A 7,549-nucleotide genomic window follows, 5' to 3' on the forward strand; every position below is an offset into this window, starting at 1 on the left:
CAAGGTCAAAAGGAGCATTAATGAATAACTTTGACTTTTCCAATATTATATTCAATCTAAATTTATTACATAATTTGTAATTATATAAGTAAAATAAAAATATCTTTTCTAAAAGCAAGAGTTATAAATATTCTTATGCAAACACATGCGAGGTGCGGTGGCTAAAACACAGACTAATTTTGTATTTTATTTTGCCAAAGATAAGAATGGGAATGGAGGCGTAATTAGTTTCCCTACTTATGCCTGGCAGCTATCATTCCTATAATTCATCCAAAATTCTATTATTGAAGATTGCAGCATCAATACCAATAACTTCATTTTTCTGCTCTTCTTAACTATTAAAATAAGAGGAATGATTCATTTATAATTTTTTTTTTACAAATTACACTATGTAATCCCGGAAATACATAGTGTAACGGACTGTACTTCCGGGAGTATATAATATAGTTTGTAACCAAAAAATTTGTAAATATAATTCTCCCCGCTAAAATAATGTTAATCTTACTTCTTTGCCATCTCAAATATCGTTGGAGTTGCTTGTGTGGATAGCTCATGATAGAACACGCAAATGGGAAAAGGTCAAATCTCACTGACTCTATATATTTGAAGCCCTTGTTGTGTTCCAAAAACACAAGTCGATTAAAACATCCAAGTACACTTTTCATAGCTATATTCTCATCATTTGATTCCATAGAAAAGCTTCTGTCTTCGTACTTCTCTGGGTTCCCTCTTAAATATGAAGCTATTCGTGTTTTCCCTAGCATGGGCTTTTGCTCTTCTAGCTTCATCATTGGCTTCTGCCGCTACAGTTGAACAAACTTTCAAAGTGATTAATTGACTACCTACCTCCTTTGATTTTCATTTGATACCTTATATTGTTGTGTTTGTTTAATATTTCTTCAATCACTTGAGATAAGTTTATCTCAAGCCACACACTTATAATTATGTACTAAGGCTAGTACATAATTATAATTTTAAAATTGTTATTTTTTTCTCTCTTCATACACTTCAGAACTTGTGTGCTGATGTGAAGAGAAAGAAAAAAATAACTTTAACATTATAACTATGTACTTTTCTTAGTACATAGTTATAAGGGGTGACTTGAGTTAAGTTTATCTCAAGTGGCTAAAGAAATATTTATCTCATATATATATATATATATATATATATATATATATATATATATATATTTATGGGGTGTGTTTTTCTCATGTTACGTGAGAAAACAAATCCTTCCTACACACACCATAAAAGGTGTGTCACTAATTTTTTTATTTTTTATTTTTAAATAGGTGGGTCCCATACGTGATGTATTTATGATATGAGATTAGAATTCTCCTACAACATTAAATATAATTTTTACTATATATATATATATATATATATATATATATATATATATATATATAGGGTTGTATTAGTCTCCTTTCACATAAGATAGTTATCTTATGTTGTAGAGAGAAATTGATGGGTCCCACCATGAGAGAACATGAGACAAGTTATCTTATATGAAAGGAAAGTAATATTTCTCATTATGCTACATGTGATAACTTTCTCTCCTACACAACATTTGATAACTGTGTCATCTTTTTCTTTTCTTTTATTTTTTATTTTTTAGGTGGTGGAGTCCACAAATTTGTCTCTATGACATGAGATAAGTTATTTACTTTAACATGAGATTAATAAAACCCATATATATATATATATATATATATATATATATACATATATTTGAGCAATAATTTTCTCCTTCTACACGAGAAAGCATTCTCTCATGTTAAGTCCCATCAAAATTTGAGCCAACATTATTTTTTAGTTGTGGGACTCACCCAATTATATATCTACATGAGACAATATTTTCTTATGTAGCATAAAAAAACATTTATATATATTTTTTAGTTGTGGGAAATCACTTCGGCGATCACTGCATAAGTGATTTTCTCCTGCCACACATTCACCAGTATTTTTTCTTTACTTTTATTTTTATTTTATAAAAATTATAGTGGATCCCATCTTATTTTTATGTCACCAGAAAACTCTCAAATTTTGCAGTGACAGTAGAGTTGATATGTGTGTGTGAATTAATATTTCTTGTATCTTCATATTTTTACAATTTCATACATTGCAGGTTCAAAACAAGACTATCAAACGCTTGTGCAATGAGCGAGTTATTGTAACAGTGAACGGACATTTCCCTGGACCACAGATAAATGTCCGCGAAGGTGACGCTGTGATTGTCCATGTATTCAATGAGGCACCATACAATATCACCATTCATTGGTAAATCCTCCTTCATATATGTTTACATGCATGTCCTTCAAGAATTTGATAAAATAGCATAAAATCTTTTCTCTACACAGATTCTTGACGTTTGAATGTATATACTCTATATACTGTACTGCTGGAGTCTTGCTTTTGTCCACGGAACATATAATTCCTGTTTATATTGATTTAAGGAACAATTTGTTGTTCTTTTGGTTTGACGCAAAGAGAAGATGAATATAACCGTTCATTTGATAAAATACAAGTAATTGTTAGACGTAATAATCATTGTTAAACTCAAACTGTTTACAAACTTTTTAGGGAAATGATCCATTTACAAACTTTTTTATCAAATTACACTAAGTATGACCGTTCATACACTCGTGATTTAAGTTTACCGGTCATACTTATATATTTGTAAACAAAAAGTGTGTAACTATAACCTTTCCCTTCTTTTTTTATGTTCAAAACGACATTAATTTTTATTTTTTTTCATTCATTAATAAGTCGTCATTAATAAGATTTTTAACCATATATATGTAGGCATGGAGTGTTTCAGCTCTTTAGTGGTTGGGCAGATGGTCCTGAATATGTAACTCAATGCACAATTAGTCAAGGAAATAAATATACTTATAAATTCAACGTGACAAAACAAGAAGGAACATTATGGTGGCACGCTCATGCATCTGTTTTACGATCCACGGTTCATGGTGCTTTCATCATTCATCCTCGTTTTGGACGATTCCCGTTTCCTAAACCCTACAAGCAAGTTCCCATTATATTAGGTATTATCTTTTGTTAAGTTTGTCCACTCCCTTTTGACATATTTTTCCCCTTATGCATATAATAAGTCTTCTCTATCTCTTAGTATTGCTCACACAGTCCTTTGAATAGAATTACAAATTCTACCATTACTTCTCAAGATTGTAATATTTTCCATGACATGAAAAAATAATTTTACTTTTTTTATTTAATTGCAGGTGATTGGTATAATGAATGTTGTGGATGTTGAAACCCAAGCACTCGCCACCGGAGGTGCTATTAGGGTATCTGATGCATTCACAATCAACGGCTTCCCTGGCGATCTCTTCAATTGTTCTAAAGATCGTAGGTTACCTCCTTGAATACTAGTGTGCAACATTAATTACCAATCAATTACTGTAATTTGGAAGTCTGATTGCATTTTAGATTTGCTAATTGATATTAAAAAGTTTTAATAGATCTATTACATGAAAATATTTTCTTCCGTTGTACAGAGTACTCGGTACATCATTTATCAAGTACGGCAAATAGTAACACTTTTAAACTATTCTCACATTTATGATTATTTTCACTCATATCTTATATTTTTTCCATTTTGGCAAAGAGTAAGTACTTGTGTTTTACAAAAATGAGCTACTATATCTGCAAAAAAAAAATTAAAAAATTGAGGTCCTATTGTGCATGTAATATAAAATAATTTGTGTATAGATTTAATAATTTAAATTTTTGAGAGAATTATTTATAACATATCATCAAAACCTCTGCGATCAAGTTATCTGAAATTCGATCTTTATCACCCCATTTTTTTAATAAATGTTTTTACTTAAGTACACGATAAATGAATCTTGCGTTTATGCTTAGTCCTTTTAGGGATCTTTAGGCTTTATGTGTTTATGTATTATCCATGTTTCAATCTCATAGGCTCTTGCCTTTTAGCATAAGAACACATGTTACAAATTTAGGTGATATAAAAACCATTGAGCTGTCTACTCAAACATGTGAAATCAATAATAAGTTTCATTTATTCAACATTTGAACTCTTTGAAACTCGTGAATCTAAAGTCTATGTATGTATTATCTTTTGAACATAATTCAGAGACGTTCAAGATAAAGGTGAAGCAAGGAAAGACCTACTTGCTACGAATGATCAACGCTGCACTCAATAACCATCTTTTCTTCAAGATAGCAAATCACAGTTTCACAGTTGTTGCTGTTGATGCTGAATACACTGACCACTTTGTCACCGACATCATCGTTATCGCCCCCGGCCAAACCGCTGATGTTCTATTCACAGCAAATCAATCCACAGGCTCATACTACATGGCTGCCTCTCCTTATAGTATTGGTGTGCCTGTCATCGACAACACAACAACTCGAGGCATTGTCGTTTACGACCATGCATCATCATCGTCATCACAACCCGTGATGCCATCTCTACCACCCGTAAACGACACACCAACAGCTTTCAAATTCTACAGCAACTTAACTAGCTTGGTGGGGGGCCCACATTGGGTTCCTGTCCCACTTGAGGTGGATGAGCACATGTTCATCACCGTTGGATTGAACCTACAAAGGTGTGATCCTGTGAATGCCACGTGTCAGGGTCCACTCAATCAGAGATTATCTTCCAGCATGAACAATGAGTCTTTTGTGATCCCTAGGGGAAGAGGGTTCTCTATGTTGGAAGCATTCTCTAAAAATATGAGTGGTGTTTACACTGCAAATTTTCCAAACAACCCTCCAATTTTGTTTGACTTCACAAATCCGAACATTAGTTTCAATACGAACCTTTTGTTTGCGCATAAATCAACCAAGGCTAAGAAACTCAAGTTCAAGTCAACGGTTGAGATTGTGTTCCAAAATACAGCAATTATTGGTGTGCAGAACCATCCCATACACATTCATGGTTTTAGCTTCCATGTTTTGGCTCAAGGGTTTGGGAATTTCAATTCCACTAGAGATAAAGCCAAGTTTAATTTGGTGAATCCTCAAATACGCAACACAATTGTTGTGCCTGTAGGAGGATGGGCTGTCATCAGATTCCAAGCAAACAATCCAGGTATTAAATTTTCTTTATTCCATTGTTGAATCAAAAAATAAGTAGCTACTCTACAATTTGTCTTTCACAATTTTTTATGATTGTTGACTCAATGACGCAGTTACATTACATTTTACCTTGATAAAAATAATTAATTAATTAATTAATGTAAAATTGATGTGTAGAGGTAACAAAATTTGTTATAACTGGCGAGTCAGTCCACAACACGAGATGTTAAAATTCTAGTGGTGTCAACCCATGGGATAAAATGAACTATGTACAGATTTGAGTAAATGACACAAATTAGTTGCGTCTATTTCACGAGTTGATTCGTGTGTCAACTCACCAAAATTTTGTGTAAGAAAAAAAGTAATTAAAATTTTGGTGATTTTGACATATTGCAGGTCACACATATTTTATTCAATTTTTTTATTTTATTTTCAAATTTTATAAAAAAAAATTCAATTTTTACTGCTAAACTCATGTGACTGCAACCTACAGCAAATCGAGTCCGGGTTTTAATGTTTGACCCACCAACAAAATGAATAATTGGACCCGCAGATCAAACATTGGAACGACACGAATTCGACCCGTGAATATGTTTTGTCACCCCTACTATTGTGTAAGTAACTACTGCAGTACTAGTCAGACGGAACTTATTGTGATTATAATATTGTTAGTTTGAATTAGTAATCTTAGAATTGATGATGATAACATACACTAATATAATATTTTCAATATATTGAAGGGGTATGGTTTGTGCATTGCCATGTGGAAGATCATGTTCCATGGGGGCTAGATATGGCTTTTGAGGTTGAGAATGGACCAACTCCTTCAACTTCACTCCCTCCACCACCCTCTGATCTACCTAAATGTTAACCAGATTGCAGAGTGCAGAACTGCATAATAGAAATCAACACCAACAATTCTACCGCTTTTTCTTCTAATTGTTTTATAAGTATATATAGTGTCTAATGTTATTTGAATATTGTTTTGTAGAAAATAAAAGTGGGTATCAGTGCCGACTAAAATAAATTATTCCTCAACTATCTCGAAGTGCGATATGTTGTAACCGACATTGCAAAATAAGAACAATTGTTTCAGTTGTGTAAGAATGAAGTAGCGGATTAATTACTACACCAAAATGATTAAGTATCTTATGAGACAGATAATTGTTCGCGTAGACACACCGTAAAGAGTGTATGTGGAAAACTAAGAGTAGGTGAAGTTAAATGCTGATGGTAAAGAGTGTTTTAATTTGTAAGTCATTTTACAGCTTACATTTTAATTCATGCTATTCTCGTTTATATTTATTATCTCTGGTGAGAAGAAAGGGAGAAAGAATAAAAAAAAAGGTAAGGATATATATGTAGTAGAATTAATATTTCTCATATTCTTAGAGATAATTTTATCTCTACACGTATAAAAGTATGTAGACTCATATTTTTTTTTTCTGTTTTCTTTTCACATGCATTCCAAATATTTTATATGTATATAGAAAATAAAATTACGAGAAACAATAATCTCATATTTAGTTTGTGGAAATGTTTCGTATTTGTTTTTTTTATTTCCTTATTTAATGGTGGGTTTTATAGCATCCATGCATAGAACTGGGTATGCGGCTCGAGGCCCACATGCCGATCCATTTAACCCACAACTTGCATTTTTTAAAAGTGGGACTCCGACTAACTCGTGGTTTAAACAAGTTATGGCCCAACTTTTGCTAATTTGAATAGTTATTTAATTTTTACTCTCATTTTTTTTTTTTTGCAATTTTTAAAATTTTTTATGTTAATGGGCTGAGGCCAATCTCACTACAAAAGAATCAAAATATTATATTTTTCAAAAAACTGAACCATAAGCATTTGACCTTCTACTTTTAGACATTTATATCATTGCATGACTTATAATAGTTGTTAGATTGAATTCAGATAGTTAGTACTTTCTACTTATTTGAATTTAATTTGTATAACTTAATAGAAAATAAAATTTAAAGTTGAAATTGATAAATAAATTACTTTTAAATATTTATATATGAATTTAATATTTCTCATATATAATCTGGGGATAGTGTTATTTCCTGTATATACATATAAGTAGGTGGATCTATTTATTTATTTATTTTTTCTATATTAGACTACATTCACTTGCATGTGCATAGTAGGAGATAAATTTATTTTCAATTCGGAGAAGAAACATTTGTTGGGATATTCATGTGTGATGAAGTCTAATATTGGTTGGTAATGAACTACGTGAAATCTACATAAGTGGATGAATCCATTAACACAATGCTTAAGATTTTGGATTGAGACATGATGTCAGATCCACTTACTATAGTTGGTATAGCTTTAGCCCATAGATAGTAGTGCCCCGCCATGAGCTCCCTCTTGGCCCTCTTGATAGTGGTATCAGAGGCGAGTTGAGTACTTGGGCCCGAGGTACTTGGTTAATGAAGAGCATACCAATATTGAGTTTCACACTTGAGAG

At 32.0% G+C, this 7,549-nt stretch overlaps 1 pseudogene; it reads left to right on the plus strand.

Annotated features, from left to right (window-relative positions):
* Positions 1-736: 736 nt before the first annotated feature.
* On the plus strand, positions 737-5,941 carry LOC133286282 (laccase-7-like; annotated as a pseudogene).
* The last annotated feature ends 1,608 nt before the right edge of the window (positions 5,942-7,549 follow it).

This window comes from Gastrolobium bilobum, unplaced genomic scaffold, assembly GCF_033153095.1.
Source record: "Gastrolobium bilobum isolate Gb01-03AN ecotype WA unplaced genomic scaffold, APGP_CSIRO_Gbil_v1 utg12063, whole genome shotgun sequence".
NCBI classification, from domain to species: Eukaryota; Viridiplantae; Streptophyta; class Magnoliopsida; order Fabales; family Fabaceae; genus Gastrolobium; species Gastrolobium bilobum.